At 37.9% G+C, this 18,718-nt stretch overlaps 1 long non-coding RNA gene across 1 annotated transcript; it reads left to right on the top strand.

Moving 5' to 3' along the window:
• The first annotated feature begins 705 nt into the window (after window positions 1-705).
• On the top strand, window positions 706-7,358 carry LOC116084578. Its single transcript, XR_004116170.1, has 2 exons — window positions 706-891; window positions 7,241-7,358. It is a non-coding gene; the product is annotated as an uncharacterized LOC116084578 (long non-coding RNA).
• Window positions 7,359-18,718: the final 11,360 nt, after the last annotated feature.

The raw sequence follows: 18,718 nt of genomic DNA, 5'->3' as shown, positions 1-18,718 counted from the left end.
TCTACTCTCCTTGCTTTATTAACATTATATGCCTTACAATTTGATTTGTAAGATGGCATTCATCATCTGAGTCATTTCTTTTTATATTATTTTTCTTCTTATATTCTATAGTCCTACACAAGCAGTAAAGCCCCAGCTTTACTTTCCCAATTGAAAATTAAAATCATGACAGAGAAGATGGATTTAAGGTTTTTAAGAGATTCAATTATTATTAGGATACTGTCAATATGTAGAAGTTAGGTAACTTCTTTTCCCAAGTTTAAAGTCTTGGGAAAAATTCAGGGAATAGACATTGTTCCTTTAACTAATTTAAGTACCTGTAACGGGTGCTGATAAAAACACAACTCTAATCTCACAGGGAATGAGATATAGTTAATTATGAAGCCAAATATGAATAACCATGGTTTGAGAACATGGTTTACTCAATATAGTATTTGAGTCATGCTCTCTGGTATGTACTAATCAACATTTATCTGTACTAGGTTTTGCTTATCTTTATGTAACATGTTATAGTGTTTTCCAACTTAGAGTAAATGAAAATTTGCCTTATCCCTTGCAGTGTCTAGCCTATGTCTTTGATTATTTATACATTAAAGTCCCTTGAAGGTATTGTTTAGACACCTCCTGTTTTTACCTAAGCTCTTTCCTATTTGTTCATACTGTAAATAATAGCATAAAAATATAGTACAAGGCAGAGACTACTTATGTCTTTATTTATCTTATAAAATTATGTCGAATTCAGGCTGGTTAGTGTTGCCATGGTGATTCCATGCACATACACAGTTGCCTTCTAAGAACCTTTCTTAGCTCAGTGCTTCTAAGGCCATAAACTGTAAGGCTGCTGGTGCTCCAGCCATCATGGCCAGGTTTTCGCATAATGAGGGTCAAGATGTGAGTAGATTTTACAATTCATGTATAATTGTTACTACTACCCCCATCTTGGTTTGAAATGGGGAGGAAGTATTAATAATAATCATCTTTATTGATATTTTGGCTGAGACATGAAAATTTTTTGGTCAATAACTAGAAGTTGTTACCACACAAAAACAAGCCTCACCCTAAACTGGATAAAAGCCGGTTTACTTTGGAGCTAAATTGGAGTGACCATAGCATTGGAACACAGATTCAGGTCACTCACAATTCCATGTTTCTGGAATTCTATGGATCTTAGCCTCTTCTACTTACTTCTTTTACATTCACTCATACCTAGATGAAGGAACAATTAGAAATAGAACTGGGTACACTGTATCCCAAGTAAGCCAGAATTGATATCACTTAGAAGGGGAATTCTTCCAGTTGCCAAGTGGCTACCTAAGGGAAGAAAAACCCTTGAGTGGGAAAAGGGTAGTCTGCAATCAAGTGCTCTAACCTGGCTTTTGGGTTGGTGATGGATATGCTGTGTAGATGAGCTTCATGCATTAAAGCGCCTAGGTGAGCATATGCATGTTTTACTTCTCTCAGATGCTTAGTCGTTAATAAAGGGAATTGCACAAATTATCACTATGTAATTTAGAACACACATATACTTTTATTGCACAACCAAACTGAAATGTTCATTAAGCATTTTTAATGGTGTGAGTAAGTGCTTACAATAAAGTGCTGAGAATAAAAGCAAAAATGAAAACACAGTTCAAAATGGTAACTTGCCCAGGCCTCTAAACTGGGAACAATTTCAGCAGAAGGATGTGCCAGGTCAGTCATCTCATTTTCTTACTGTGATTAAACTAGTTTTGTATTTAAAAAATTTTTTTTGTATAATCATACTAAAGATTGTTTTGCTTTGTTTTGTTTTGCACTGTTTTTGTCTTTCAAAAGCATAAGCATGTACCTGCTGGAGTAGAAGCATCCTGTAAACTAGTCTAAAACAGGCAAGCGAAGATTTATGTGCAGGGCTGTGGCTATCTTACAGTTCTGATTGTCTATTCTTTCCAAGACAACCAGAAACACTGGGTATAAACAGTTTCAAATCCTGAAATTACATTAGTGTTATAATGCTAAAGAGTTGTCAGGTCAATATGAGGGTGGTATCCTTGAGGCATTAAAGCTACTGGCTGCAGTCTGGTCATGTTGCTGAATTTGAACTTTGAGGCACTTGGTTGGTGATGGAGAATGAATTAAAGAAAAGGATGTTCTCCAGAAAAATCAGCATTCCTAAGTCTTAAGCCTCAGGTAAGAGTGAGTCAGAAATAAACCTGCCTTGTTGAAAGGGACCATAGAGAGCTTCCAACAGGAAAGGGTTAAACTCTACCTACTGATCATCTACATACAGGAGGAATGTATGTTATAAATGTGATTAATTGGAGTGATAAGTTTCTTGGAGACAAAATATAGAATGAGAAACTGTAATTATGTACAGCAGAGAATATTTATTTTGAGAAGTAAACTTATTCCAACAAAAATTTTAAGTTAAAACAACAACAGCAAGAGCAACAAAAATATGGCCTGCAGAGATGGTTCTTCAGCATTGAAGAGTTCATAGTGATTTTGATTCCCAGAATCCACTTAGGGCAACTCTCAACTGCCTATAACTGCAGCTCCAACTCCTCTGGGCCCATGTGCACATAACCACTCACAGGCACACACCCATATATACATTATTAAAAGTAAAATAAATTTGGAATTATTACATTTATTCATTTATATGTATCATGTGGAATACATATGTGTCATGGTGCACATATGCAGGTTAGAAAACAATTTGTGAGAATAGATTATCTTCTACTACTCTGTGATGCTAGGGATTGAATTTAAAACATTGGACTTAGCATCAAATACTTTTGTCCACTAAGGCATCTCAGCTGTTGTGTGACAGAAGATTTTATGGGGAGAAACTAGACACACCTCTACCCACTTTAGATAGGGAGTGCATGACAGACAAAGTACAGAAACTACCAAGTCCAACTTGGTGACCCAGTAGGTTTTATTGGGACATGTACAGGAATCCTAATACAGGAAACCTTTTCTTAGAGTGAGTGAGGGGTTACTTACAGGAGCAGAACTGACTTAAAGAAAGCTTTAATACTAGATCCCATTTCAGCACTGGTGATAGTTCACAAAAGCTGGGAAACTGGACCACACTGTACATCTGGCAGGAAGCTCCACAGGTTGTAGAATGTCCTTTCTAAGTGCTTCAGTTGATCTAAACTTCTTTCAGGAAGCTGGTCTTGCCTCAGACTTCATTGTACCTTGGCTTGTCTGAGACTCTTTAGAACTTTTACTGCTTATTCTGGTAAGGAGATGCCAAGTGAATCTGATCAATTTCAGGGACTTCCAGGAGCTATTTTGAGTAGTTCACCTCCCTGCTTAAGAGCTTCCCTACAGGATCAAATGTTTCAACCTCAGAGGAAACCTGTTACATAACACAGGCCCAAATTGTAAATTTAAAAAGCTGAAAGATATCAGAAACATTGCTGTTCAGAAAAACAGTGTTTCAGCTTAAAGCAACAGAACACTTGCTTCCTTATCTTGCTTTTCAGTATGTCTTGATAGCCTCTTTATAGGACAGTGATTTCTGCAATGTAGCCTTTTCTGTATGGAGAACATAACAATGATTTGGTATGCAGAGTGGGTCATAGAAATCTTTTATTATTGGTGTCTTAGAAAAAAATAGTCTCTGAAGATTTATACAGGTAATGCCATGCATGTTTTAAGTATTGTTATCAAGCCTGGAAAATTGTCTTCTAAATTTGTCACCTATAAACTACAAAATTGCTCAATGTTTAAAGTTTTTCTTGGCAGCAAGTCATCTTAAATACTCCTTAAATTAATGGCCTCCATTAACCAGTTTATTGTTGAGGTTCAGGTGGCATTGGGGTGTAATTGCTTTTATATTACTTCAGTTGGTATTTTGTGTCAAATTGGCAGGTTATTTAAATTTTATTAGTATGTACAGATAATTCACTGGTTTATTAGTTACATTTTCAAGCTGACCAAGAATCTAGTTTAACTTTGATCTTATGTCTTTGTCTTTCTCTTAATCATGTATTGTTCTTGGCATAGTTTAAAAGCTTTGTTGTTATTGTTGTTGTTCTGCTATTGTTTGTTTTTCTTGATACTGGATTAATTTTTACCAATGCTATTGCTCATCAAATGTTTATCATTTGTTTGGATATTCTATTAATTTTTTGTTAAGATTTCCTCTCCCATTAAGTAACTAATTTAAAAATGACAAGAGCTACATGTTACTTGGGTCTGATTTAGGATGCTGTAAATCAACACCAGTTTTATTGAAATTCTCAAAAAGAAGTGTTTTTCTAAACTGAAAATAGCCGATTTGGATTTTGTGAACATAATTACTTTCACATTGTTCATGTTTTGATTTTTCTTCTGACATAGTAAGTCACACAATTCCTTGACATAGTAAGTTGACATTTTTAGAATATTACTTTCTTCCCGTTGCAAGCTAAAACAGTTTTATAATAGGAAAGACACTCCACTGCACTTGTTATATTGATAGAAACTGCATATATATCTAAAATACTCCACAAAGATCCTATTTAAGTTGAAAACATTTAACCATGGTGAAATCCAGATGTATCCAGTGATTTGGGGAAGTATGAAGGCAGCTTTAGTCAGAAACTGTAAAGACTCCTTGACAAAAGGCAAGGGGCTTCAACTTGCCTGTGGTTCTAACTTATACATCTGTCATGATTGCTTAACAGCCTGTAACACTGTAAAACTTGTCTCATGTCATTGAATTAACAGAGAAGCTTTTCAGTTGATGAAAAAGAACTTGTGTTAAGATTTTTTTCTGTGCTATTTGTGCTATGGTAGAGTTTGAATATTTAACAGGTGATTAATGTTGGTACCATACATTGACACACCCACACTACCATAATAGTACTTTTTATCTGGGTTAATTATTTGTTTATTCTTTTCTTCTGTATTCTACTATTTTTATTGATTATCCACAATCTATTTGAAATACATTATATTTGTGTTTGCATTTGAGATTTTTTGGTGTGCATGTAAAGAAGGGTATTAAATTTAGTAGATAGTAGGTTACTGACATTTCTGTTGTTTGAAGAATTTCTGTCCCAATTTCCTTCTCTGTTGCTGTGATAACCACCATGGCTGAAATTACTTGGGGATGAAAAAGGGTTTATTTTAATTTGTTTGTTTAGCTTGCATTACAGCCCACCATTAAGGGGAAGCTAAGACAGACACACTAGGAGCTTGATGCAAAAACTAATGGAATAGAGGAGCTTACTGCCTTGATCTCAGGTTTACATTTGGCTACCTTTGTTACACACTCTAGGATCACTTGCTAGGGATGATACCACCCACAGTGGGCTGGGCCCTCCTATATCAAACAGCAATCAAGAAAATGCTCCAAAGATATTCCTACAGGCCAATATAATATAGGTGATTTTGAATGAGGTTTCTTCTTCACAGATGTATTAAGTAGACAACCAGATTAGTCACCATAGTATCATATTATTATTAATGATGACTAATAGCATAATCATTATCTCTTCTAAATACCTGTAATGAACCACACATTACTTTGTTTTCTATATATTTTTTGCTTGCTACTTTCTCTTTGGATTTGTCAAAGTTTTGAAAAATTTCCCAAAGTGCTTCATACTGTCAAGTGCTAACACAAATTTTACTTTGTAAAATATATAACTATTTTAATTGCTATATAAATGTAATACATTTCTATTTAATTTCAAATTGGTCGAACTCTAGTTCTAGCAGTGTGTCTATACACTACTGTGGTGAATTTTCCATACTCAATATTGTATCATCTATGATAATGACAGGTCTCTTTGCCTTTTAACTTTCTCCTGTCTCAATGTGCTAGTTGTGACCACAGGATGCTGTTGAATAGCATGGATTATAATAGATCATATGATCATCCTCTTTAGTCAACTGGGGACATATTCCATGTTTCCCCATTTGCTGAGATGTATCACAAAATTTTTATCTTATATTTGATTTTTTTTTTATAACACTTACACTCTGAGTTGGAAGGATGTGAATGATCTTACAATGAAGGTACCATATGGGATTGGATGATGATGGGGCCTCTATGGTGCTGGGGGTTCAGAGGGTCAGTGCATATGGTAGAGATTTAAAGGAAAGTGGGTGGTGAGAGTCATAGACCAGGAGTGCTGCGTCCTTCTCCCTTATCCAAGGATAAACTTGAATCTTGGGCAACAGGTTATCTGTCAGTCTCAAGGCCTTTTCTCCCCTCTGCCTGAATCAGATTCTGAGTTTATTTTGTCATATTTTCTTTTCCCAAAAAGTGAACTACATCATCATTAATCAAAGAGTGGGAAATTTCTGAGTCTATACTCCTAAGGAAGACAATTAAGCAAACTTCTCCATGAGCATCATTGCTGAGGGAAGCAGGGGATATTTCTAACCACTGTGAGAAAAATATAAACCATACATGCTTCATGCCTCTTTAAATTAATTTTGTCTTAGAGTTTTACTGATATATTTTTGTTTTATTTTCTTTGTATAATATGAAGATATGTTAGGGTAGGTTAAAATCCCTAACTAACGCAGCCCTTACCTACTATGTACTTCATCCCAATGAGTTTACCCCATTCCTTAGGAAACCACAGTTGTTACTATGTGTACCATCTTTCCAGGTAGTTTTCAGTGAGTTTCTATTCACAAATGGCTTTAGGAAATGCATAGTGAATTGACTTTGAGTATTTAACATTAATTTGATTACATACTTGCCCCTACCTGCAGAACTTAATGTGGTTCTTAAGAGAAGGGGGCAACAACAATAAATTTGGGATCAGGAGATGCAAAGGAAGGAGACAAGGCAAAAAATTCTGATCAAATCTCAATGTACTCTAGGGAAACAAGGGGCTTTTAAAGCTACAGACCACAAAGGTATTTGCTCAAGTGCATGACCAAACTGGTATTATTGCTTGGTCACACATTAGCATAAATGGAATGTCCACATCATAAAATGGAGTGTCCTCATTGTGAAAAGTCCGGAAAGGAATTTCCTTATTGTAAGGTGTCCAGAAAATCCTTTATTGGAAAATGTCCCAAGTCAATTGTGGAACAGAAGCAAGATAGTAGAAGAAACAAGAGAGTGTTAGGTGATGGCTCAGGGACAAGATGGAAAGTGAAATGCCAGGGATTTTGGGCCCCAACACATACTTTGCTACATTCTTCCTACTGTAGCATTTGGAATATCAGCTTCCTCAAAAGGCGTCATTATAGTTGATAAACCTATAGTGAAGCCTTTTTTTCTGGACATGTTTTCCAGGTATGATAATGAACTTGGAGGTGGAAGATGCTAATACCATAAAAGCTCAGAATGAAGAAAACTGAAAATGGCTTCATTTACAGTGGGCAATAAATGCCAAATAAAAGGAAACCAGGATCTCACAATTCCCTTTTGTCCTTGCCAATGCACCCATATACTTTAGCAACAAAGAACAAAGGATATAAGGGAGGTTCCAGTTGGTACCTAATGACTACTAATACAATTTCCTTTCTTTAAGATAAAATCTGAAGGAAGAGACTAAATCAGTTTCCTTATGGCACAAAAGACCCTTTTCAATTTTGACAGGATAGCTGCAAAGATGAAGGGTGCGTATGAGGCATATGTTTTAAGGATATGTCTCCAACTATTCTTTTTCATTCATTGTTGAGAAGCAGTGCCTGGATTAGAAGGACTGGCCCACGTCTTCTTCAGAAATTCATTATGTGCAGCAGCCACTTTCTGACCTTTGCCTGGGAGTGATTTGGTAATGCACTCACGATGGACGATTTTTAAACTCTAAAGGCAGATAAAGTAGCATTGTTAGAGGAGTGATATCTGTGGTGAAAGGAATGTTAGTGCCTGGAAATTGAATTCGTTGAGGGAGGGATATCATGGCAAAAGACAGAAAGAATTGTGTCTTGATTTTCAATATATTAACTTATTCAAAGAGCTCCATCCACTTCTGCAAAGGAATCAGAGGGCACTAGATTCCCAAACACATTAGAAATAATTCAGCTACTGAAATAAAAATGCAGGGAAGCAAGGGAAGGGCAGACAAGTTGCACAGCTAGATCAAGGTCACACATCTGATTAGTGGATAGGACAAGAAATACCCAGGCTTCCTGCATCAGGTGCAGGAGTGTGTGCTCTGCAGTATGCTGCCTCCTTACCTTGACAACTTGACCATCACTGATCCATGTATTGAATGATGAACTGAGATTGGGTGACGTCTTTAGGGGAGAGTATGGTATGCAGGAAGGATGTTAGAATAGACTTCAACCTGAATCTGCCACTTGTGATGTAACGTTAGGTAAAATGATGGACAAGTTTAGTGTACCTATTGAAAAGCCTGCAGGACACTGGGAGAAAGTAAGAAATTCTTCTCTAGACTATAGCAGACTCTGCAGAAGTGATAACTTCTGTTCTCTCTGTGTAAAAAGATATCATAAGTGGAGGAGGAGAAACAGAAAAACAACAAAATCCATAATTAACCCTTATTTGAAATGATTCTTAATTTGGTCTAACATATTTTCTTTTCTTTCCTGATCTAGTACATAAAGTGTCCTTTTTTTCTTTCTTTTTTCTTTTTCTTTTCTTTTTTTGGTCAAGCAATGTGATACTGAGAACCCTGGGTTGCTGGTGTTGTACTTTGGTCTGGGTTATCCTCTAAATTCTCATGAGTTAGCTTGTTTTCTGACTGGTGGTGATGCTAAAGAGAACTATCAGAACCTTTAGAAATTGTGGCTCCAAGAGAAAGGTAGCAGGCCTTTGAGGGATCAGCCTTTAAAGAAGATACTGAGATCCTGCCCTCTCCATGACTATGTGAACAGCTTTTCCTGCACACCGCTTCAGGAGCCGAACCAAAAATTTTGAAATATTTATTGATGTTATCCCAGGAGAGGTTGCCAGTGATGATTCTACAAAATGGTGCAGGCCTCTCTGGATTATGCAGTAGCCCAGAATTAGGTAGGCTGAGGGGTCAGAACTCCTTATTTCTTAGGCAGTACCTTCAGCATTTGGGAAACTCACTTCGAAAATGCACTAAAATGTTCTTATGTTTTACTCAACGTGATATTAGCTTGGAAAAGAGGCCATCATATTTGAAGGACTACCTGTTGCGATTATCAATTTTTTTTTCAAGACAGGGTTTCTCTGTGTAGCCCTGGCTGTCCTGGAACTCACTCTGTAGACCAAGCTGGCCTCGAACTCAGAAATGTGCCTGCCTCTGCCTCCCAAGTGCTGGGATTAAAGGCGTGCGCCACTACCACCCAGCCAAAATATTTTTTGATAAGCCAGTTTATGGTGATTCATTAAAAATATTAAAGATGTCTTCTACTTTTTGAGGAGCTAACGATAGCTAAATCATGATACCTCACTCTGGGGAAACATAATCTTTACTCTTGCACATGAGAAAACAAAGTAGAAGATCAGTGCAAAGACTCATATTTGGGTTCTCTGTTTGTTTGATACTGACTAAACACCCAGGAGAGACTAAAAATGTTCGTAGAGAGGGGCCATGGACTGGCAGCTATGAGGCAGAATTAGATGATTAAACAAATGTGAGCACTAGCTATGTGTTCTTTCTAGAAGAAAGTGGAAGAATCCCCTGACAGTTAAGTAGAAGGAATCTCAGACATGCCAAGAGGTAGAAAAAGAATGAAATAAAGTCAATCTGTGAGTTACAATGTGAATGTAACACTCAAGCTACAGCAGCTATATATACAGAGAATATCTCTCAGAGCAAGGGTAGTAGGATCTGAAAGGAAGCTTGAGAAAGGCAGTGGAGGCCTATAGGGAGAATTGGAAAGGCAGACTGTTGTATGGACATCTCAGTAGATGGATGGATGGTGTCTTAGTTAGGGTTTTTCTGGTATGAACAGACACCATAACCAAGGCTAGTCTTATAAAGGACACCATATATTTGGGGCTGGCTTACAGGTTCAGAGGTTCAGTCCATTATCCTCAACACAGGAACATGCCAGCATCCAGGCAGGCATGGTGCAGGAGTAGCTGAGAGGTCTACATCTTCATCTGAAGGCTGCTAGCAGAATACTTGTTTCTGCTATCCCTTCAAGCCTGTGAGTAGTGGTAGGCTCATACAAGCTTCCTTCCTTCTGGATGGGTTCCTTCCTTCTGGACGAGCTTCCTTCCTGTTTTCTGGATGGGTTCTTTCCTCACTCTCACACTATCTGGACTCTGTAGCAGAATGGTGTGTGGCCTAAGGATGTATAGGGAACAGGTAGGATTTATTTCCCTCTTCCTTTCCAACAGGGAGAGATGGTTAAGTCTATAGGTACACGGCCAAATATATAGACGAAATCCCAGTGTACATTTATTTGGAAAGCATCAATTGTAGAAAGGAGAAAAGTATTTTTGAAGGAGACAATAATAATGATCTTCTGCCTGATCTAGCTTTTCTCATTATCTATGTCAATCTACATATCTCTGTTATTTCATAGATTTACTATTGTTTTCTGCTTGTATTTTTCACTTTCTAGAACTTCAGTAGTCACTTTGGTTGCATTTCTCCTTCTGAATCCACTCGAACTATTTTTCTTTCTGCTGTGTAATTACAGCATAAGCTGGAAGTCTAGATAACATTAATCTAGAAAGCCCCTGTTAATGGGCATTTGTACCACAAAACAAAAATGAAGGCATTTGTATGATAAATGAAAGTGTGGTACCTTGTAGGAACAGTGAACATGAAGGTTAGGTAATGTGAAGATTCAATGACATTTTCTCAAGTCCAAGGATTGTGCTTGGGAATTATATTTCCCTTGGGTTGGAGGCCAATGTTAAATAGGCAGAGAATTGGAAGCTGATAAAGGAATTACTAATACTGCAGTTTGTTTTACAAATTTCAATTAAAGGATTTAATATGATGGCTAAGCTATAAATTACATTTAGTAAAGCTATAAGGCTGGTATTTTCCTTAATTTAATATTCTTGCTTAATGCCAGGAGGCATTAATCCTAGAGGCATTGGGTGATCCCAAACTCAAACTAAATCCCTAGTATTTATGGTTCCTGATTAAATAAAAAAGTACTGTGCATAAGGCTGCAGAGTAGAATAAAGTACTATTTTTCTTCCTTTTTAAAGCTGAGAGTTTAATAGGATCCCACTGCACTCAAACGTTTAACAAATCTCAGAATAGAGTGAATGTTTATACAAATCTCTACAGTTTCTTTTTCATTAGGCTGACAATTGTAAATGAAATAGATTTTACTTTGTTCTGTCTTCAACTCAATAAAGATGAACATTGAAGGAAAATAAGCACCACAGTGTGAATGTTGCATCTAGTATCACCAATTTGTAAAAACTTTTAAAATGCAGTTCTGTTTAATGTATAAGGGTGGAGGTCTTATGATATTTCCATTCAGGTGAAGAGAGGTTGTCTTATTTAACCATGGGGCTTAAAACAACTTTGATAATTCTTTGCATTTTCCATCCACACTGCTAAAGGGCTAACTCTAATGCCCCTGCTCCTCCATGTGTGTGTGTGTGTGTGTGTGTGTGTGTATGTGTGTGTGTATGTGTGTGTGTGTGTGTGTGTGTGTGTGTGGTCAATGTACATTCACACTCCATCTCCAGATGGTCAACTCTTTTATACAAAATTGTGGGGTACTATTTGAACATAACTCATCACACACCCGTTTACTTCATATCATTTCTTTCTTTTTAATTGGATATTTTCTTTATTTACATTTCAAATGTTATCCCCTTTCCTGGTTTTCCCCACTCCTGGAAACTCCCTATCCCATCCTTCTATGAGGGTGTTCCTCCACCCATCCACCTACTCCTACCTCTTTGCCCTCAATTCCCCTACACTGGGGCATCTGTTGAGTCTTAATAAGACCAAAGATCTCTCCTCCTATTGATGCCTGACAAGGCCATCCTCTGCTACATATGCATGTGTACTCCTTGGTTGATGGCTTAGTCTCTGGGAGCTCTGGGGGGGGTCTGGTTGGTTGATAATGTTGTTCTTCCTATGGGGTAGCAAACCCCTTCAATTCCTTCAGTCCTTTCTCTAACTCTTCTGTTGGGGACCCCACACTCAGTACAATGGTTGGCTGTGAGCATCCTCCGCTGTATTTGTAAGGTATATAGGAGCTAGATAAGGGGGAGTAGCCAGTTATTTATATATCCCTATTTAATTAGTACATATTTATGTAACATATCATTTTGTAATATAATAATGTGCCTGAATTTTTTTGGTTTCATTTAGTTTTTTTTTTTCTCCTATGAGTTGTTTTCAGTGAGACCAGTGACATGGAAGGGTAAAGGCACTTAAATCAAATGTTCCTTGACTGTTCTCTCTTGAAGTTCAGGCAATGTCCTGGTGATTGGAAGTTGGCTAACATGGATGAAAATACACAGAGAGAAAATAAATGCAGGACACAGAAGCCAAGAAGATACCAATTCCAACACTGATTGTAAAAAAGCAGGACAGCAAACTGACTAGAGTTTGAGAGTACTTTACTAAGGGACACAGAAGATTTATTTATGCATAAATGTTACCATGGATTTCAATTGCTCTTCAGATCAAATTTCTTATAGCTATTTTGGTTCTTTCCTATACCTCAATTCTCTGTTCCAGTCACATTGACTTATTTTGTTTTTCTTAGCTTGTTTACATTTATTCTTTTTGTGATACTAGTGATCCAACCCAGTAAGCAGGTGTTATACCACTGAACTACATCCTCAGTTTTGAATTTCTTTCAAGAATCTATCTCCTTCCTTATTCTTAGGAAATGTGTCCATACTGTCGATATAGAATACATATACCAATTGTGTTATGGTACATTGATTGGTTCTTAGTCGTACCTAACTATGACACCTAGTTGCCTTCTGGTTCCAAGAGACACCTTCCTGCTCTGTGTATTCAGCAAGGTCTCCTTGATACATGTAATCACACCACCCTTGGCAACTTACTACCATCTAAATTGGCTACTAATCTAACTTTTTATGTCTTTAATACTTGCTTCCTTGTATGGATTGATATTTTTTATAGGAATAAGGACTATAATCTTTCTTGTTTACAATTAAATTGCCTGGTACATGATAAGGAAAAAGCTAATAGTATTGGTATACAAACAAAGCAAAAACCTGGTAATATACATTGATTTGTATCTCTAGGAGACACACTGAAATCATATGAGCTTCTGGTATGTAGATATGACCTCATCTGGAAACAGGGTGTTCACTGGTATCATTAAAGTCATTAGGATGGGACCATAATCCAACATGACTAGCATTTATATAACAAAACAAAATAAAACAAACCCATGAAGACAGATGCACACAGATAGGAAGCTGTGTGACAAAAGAAGCAGAGAATTAGATTGATGTAGCAATTAAGCCATGAATACAGATCAGTGGCCATGATAAGAAGCTGAGAAGAAAAAAGAAAGGATTCAATTGCCAATCTTAGACACCTTTATTTCAGTCTTGGCACTTCCAGAATTGGGAAACAGCAACATGTTTTAGTTTAAAGCCGCCTCATTTAGAAACATTATTAGAGAATGTTAAAAAGCAGAGATGATGTCAAGAGTTAAAACAGCAGCAGCAAGTGGTTCTGATGGCTATGGTAGAGGGCAGTGGAACCTGGGACTTGATTGACTGAGTCTGTGAAGCATGGTATAATTGAGCTGAGAAGAAAAACATATTTCAGGGGTTGGGTTTGGCAAATCCAGAGAAAGGGTATCTGTGAGAAAAGCTAAAAGTTAACACACACACAAGCATCACAAGCATGTATATGTACTATGATTGCCTGGTTTTATTTATTCCTAAATATATTCCATGGATAAATTGTATTATCATTATTTTGTAGGTAAAGAAGCTTGGAAAAATGATGTTAAGAAGGTTCTATGCCCAAGTGTAGGGGAATGCCAGGGCCAGTAAACAGGAGGGGGTGGGATGGTGAACAAGGGGAGCGGGTAGGGGACAGAGGATTGTTTTAGTTTTTATTTTATTTTATTTTATTTTTTTGGGAGGGGAACCTGGGAAAGGAGATATTGTAAATAAAGAAAACATCTAATAAAAAAATACAAAAAACCAAACCCAAACAAAACAAAAACCCAGCAGCACCTTGACTTGAACCCAGACAACTATAAAAAAACAGATATCAGGGAAAGATAACCACAGAAAATACCATGTTGTGTCTAGTTATTCAGTTCCTGGAGATTTTTATGAAGAATTTATATGGGTCAAGTTTTTTTTTAACAGCTGGAGCTATACATTGGGGTATGGCCTATTTCAAAGCTGTTACTGACATCAATATATATGCTTCTATCCAAAGTTTGTTTTTGACAACACTGTCAATCAGTCTACATGTTTCATAAGCCCCTAGGCAGTATGATATGATGTTGTCATCATATCTGAAACTTTGGATTTATCGTTGGCTCATTAAAACTCAGAGTTCCTCATGCCATTTCCAAACTGACTCCTTCCTCTCTTTCAGGGCCTTTTCTTCAGCTTCCAAAGTAGGTCAACCTAGCCTAGGCTGAGAGAAGGAGAATGTAGAGAAATCAAAAGCTAGAAACAATTTTACTGGGGAAAGGTATTATTAAATTTTCCTGCAGAAAGAGCTGCATCTCTGAATATGAAGTTTATTCTCAGAATTCCCAAGAGAATGAGATTCCCTTTTGTCTCTAGGGGAAAAAGTGTGGGATGGTGGATAGAGAGGAAGATAGTTGGTCAGAAACTCACTGCTTCAAAGTTAAGTATGACACATTGGAACAATTACTCTCAAAGAAGCTGGCCTGAAACTGGAGTTCCACACTGCTGTGGAGTGTCACATTGGTGCTAGGAATTGAATCTGGATCCTCTGGTAGAGCAAAGAGCTCTCTTAACCATGGAACCATCTCTCCAATCCACCAGAATCTCTAAAGACAAAATGAAATTATGTAGTGGAAGGTGTTTCCACTCTTAGTTCAATTGCTCTAAGGTTATAGTAGGAGGAGTCATCTTTTCTTCCATTTGTGTGCCAGGAATACCTTCACAATTATTTCTTTTGTATGTTCCCTCTTTACTCTTTTGTTCTGTTGCATTTTTGAGCAGTTTGTCATCTATCTGTCTGTCTGTCTGCCTGCCTGCCTGCCTGCCTGCCTGCCTGCCTGCCTGCCTGCCTGCCTGCCTGCCTATCTATCTATCTATCTATCTATCTATCTATCTATCTATCTATCTATCTATCTATCTATCTATCTATCTCTGTCTATTTATCATTTCAGCCTCCATCCCTGCTGCTAGATACTCTACATGAGTAGCACAAGTACATTTTAGGGAGTTGCTCATTAGAGGGACTCTATATACTATTTGCTCTGTACTGAGTTATGAGACCTCTAGGTAAATTTGGAAATTTGGGACATATCAGGGCTTTTTATACTTATTTTCTTCTCTAGTTATTCCTCTATAAGATTTTCTTTTTACTTTAGATTTCTTAAGATCACCTTATAGGCTAACAGCAATATTCTATAACACAAATAGTCATCTAAAAATATTATGAAGTTTCCCTTTAAAAATGAGTTTTAAATTAGAAATACACTGAACACAAGCATTAAAAACTCTGTGCAGAATTTTATAGCAACATCAATACTTGAGATAATACATCAAGAAGTAAGGGGAGTAATAATAAACAACAAAGTTGAGTTGATATATCAAGGTCACATTTTGAACCATCAGACACTATATTGTCAGACTTTCTGCAAAGGATATCACTATTCTTTTTTTTTAATTTTTATTATTTATTTTATTTATATACATTTCAAATGTTATCCCCCTTCCCTGTCTCCCCTCTGAAGACCTGCCATCTCACCCCTTCCCCCTGCCTCCACAAGGGTGCTCCCGTACCCACCCACCTACTCCTTCCTCACCACTCTAGCATTCTCCTATGCTGTGGCATCAAACTTTCACAGGACCAAGGGCCTCCTCTCCAAGTGATGCTAGACAAGGCCATCCTCTGCTATATATGTGGCTGGAGCCCTGGGTCCTTCCATGTGTATTCTTTGGTTGGTGGTGTAGTCCCTTGAAGCTCTGTGAGGTCTCATTGGTTGATGTTGTTTTTCTTCCTATGGGGTTGCAAACCCCTTTAGCTCCTTCAGTCCTTCCTCTAACTCCTCCATTGGGGTCCCCATACTCAGTCCATGGTTGGTTGCAAATATCCATATCTGTATCAAAAAGGCTCTGGCCAAGTCTCTCAAGAGATATCCATATCAGGCTCCTGTCAGCAAGCACTTCTTGGCATCAGCAATAGTGTCTGGGTTTGGTGGTTGCATATGGGATGGATCCCCAGGTGGGGTAGTCTCTGAATGGCCTTTCCTTCAACCTCTGCTCTACTCTTTGCTCCTGTATTTCCTTTAGACAGGAGCAATTCTGGGTTAAAATTTTGGAGATGGGTAGGTGGCCCCACCCCCCAACTGGGGGCTGTGCCTAACCTCTGGATATGATTTCTACAGGTTCTCTCTCCCCTTTGCTGGGTATTTCAGCTAATATTATCCCTGTTGTGTCCTGGGAGCCTCTTGCTTTCCTGGGGACTGGGACTTTCTGGTGGCTACCCTCGGTTCCCAATTCCCCATTGCTATACACTTCTGTTCAATTTCTTGACCTTTGTACATCTCCCCTGTCTCCTTGCATACCTGATCCTATCCCCCTTTTTCCTCTCCTCCTCTTCTCTTCCTCCCAAGTCACTCCCATTCTCTACCTCCCATGGTTATTTTGTTCTCCCTTCTAAGTAGGACTGAAGCATCTATACTTTGGTCTTCCTTCTTCTTGATCTTCATATGGTCTTTAAGTTGTATCATGGGTATTCTGAGTTGGATATCACTATTCTTAATCTATAGAGAAAAGGATGAAGTTACTCTGCTAGGTAGGTTTTGTCACCTTGACCCAAGATAAAGTCATCTAGGAACAGAAATCCTCAAGTGAGGAATTGCCTCTTCCAGACTGGCAAATCTATGTGGGAATTTTCTGGATTAATGATTGTTCTAGGAAGGTCCACAGTGGATGATTACCTTTAGTCAAATAGTCTTAAGTTGTATAAAAAACAAACAAATTAGCAAGCCATGGAAGCAACCTTAATAGGTAGTACTCTTCCATGGTCTCTGCTTCAGTTTCTACCTCCAGATTCTTGTTTGAATTCCTCTCTTTCATTCAGTGATGGATTGTGATCTTGACACATTTGGCAAATAAACCCTTTCCTTCCCAACTTATTTTTTTGGTCATGGTGTTTATCACAGGAACAGATAGCAAGCTAGATCAGTTACTTTTGGTTAAGTTACAGGTGAAAATTTCAAGTAATTATGTTCAAGGATCAAAAAACTGTTGCATTTCCCTCTGCTCTTGACAGTCTCAAAGGATGTGGAGTCTGTGAAGGACTGCACAAGTATGATTTGATAATGTACAGACATATATGATCAGAGCATTAGAACATGGGTGAATGTTTTTCCTAAAGTCTGTGAAAATCTGCTTTCCTGTCCTTTGCCTTCACTAGAACACCCATCTGTTCATGATAAATTTCTTAATCACCTCTGGCGGTGTAATTCTGACTCCTTGAGTATTTTGTCCCTGCCACCCCTGGGGAATGCATACTGTTAAAGCATCTGCTACCCTCTCCTCCCTATAAACTCTGAGGCAGGAAATTCACTAGAAAGCCTTTAGTGACGTCTACCTTGTCTGACAGTGAGAAAAGTTTGACCATCTGTCCGTGGTTATGGAGAATCCTTCACTGACCTCTTGAGTTCAGTTTCCTGGACTGAATGATTCCATCCTTAGCCATTCCATTTGTCTGCTGACTTTTATCCTCACCTTTTAGAGATGATAAAGAAATTGGAATTTACAAGAAAGACAAAAGCTATATTTTTCAACAATGCAAAAACAAATCTATCCCCCCCCCCATGCTAGGAGACCTCTTGTTTTATCTTTTGAGATATGTTATCACCAAGATTGGCATTGCTATATAGCTAAGAATGACATGGAGTTCACGATCCTTCTTAATCCACCTTCCAAGAGCTATATGGGATTATAGAGGTGTGCTATGGAGCCCTGCTGATGTTGGTTTTCTAAAGGACACAATCATAGTTTGTTTTTTGTTGCTGTCATAAGTCACTGACTGAATACAACTAGGTGAGGAATGAGTTTACTACATCATATAGGTTAGGGTCCATCATTGACAGAAGCCAAGGTAAGAGTTAAAGGAAGAACTCAGAGGCAGAAACAGGCAGAGACCATGAAGGAATGCTGCTGACTTGATCATTTCTCCTGGCTTGGTCAATTTGCTTTCATATTCAACCCATAGCCACCTGTCCATGGAGGGACTACACACACTTTAGATGTGCTTTCCCACTTCAATCATTAATCAAGAAAATGTGCCATAGATATTTCTACAAGCCTATCTGATGAAGGCAACTCCTTAGTTGAGGGTTCATCTTCTCAGGTTACTCTAGTTTGTTTCAAGTTGACAAAAACTAGTCAGCACAGTTTTAATATTTGTTCTTACTGTTATTGGAATTCTTTGGATTTAATTACCATAATAAGCCATACTCATTGTTTGAAATTATTAAAATGTAGGTACAACATTTATTCCTCTGCCCTCTTGGAAACCCTGCATTTTTGGATGAAGGAACAAATTAGAAAGGTGTAATGGTATCTTCCACCAATGGACTCCCTCTCCCTCTCCCTCTCCCTCTCCCTCTCTCTCCCTCTCCCTCTCCTTCCCCCTCTCCCTCTCCCTCCTCCTCCCCCTCCTCTTCCCCCTCTCCCTCT

This window comes from Mastomys coucha, unplaced genomic scaffold (assembly GCF_008632895.1).
Source record: "Mastomys coucha isolate ucsf_1 unplaced genomic scaffold, UCSF_Mcou_1 pScaffold9, whole genome shotgun sequence".
Lineage (NCBI taxonomy): Eukaryota > Metazoa > Chordata > Mammalia > Rodentia > Muridae > Mastomys > Mastomys coucha.
This window is presented reverse-complemented; position numbering and strand designations above follow the sequence as displayed.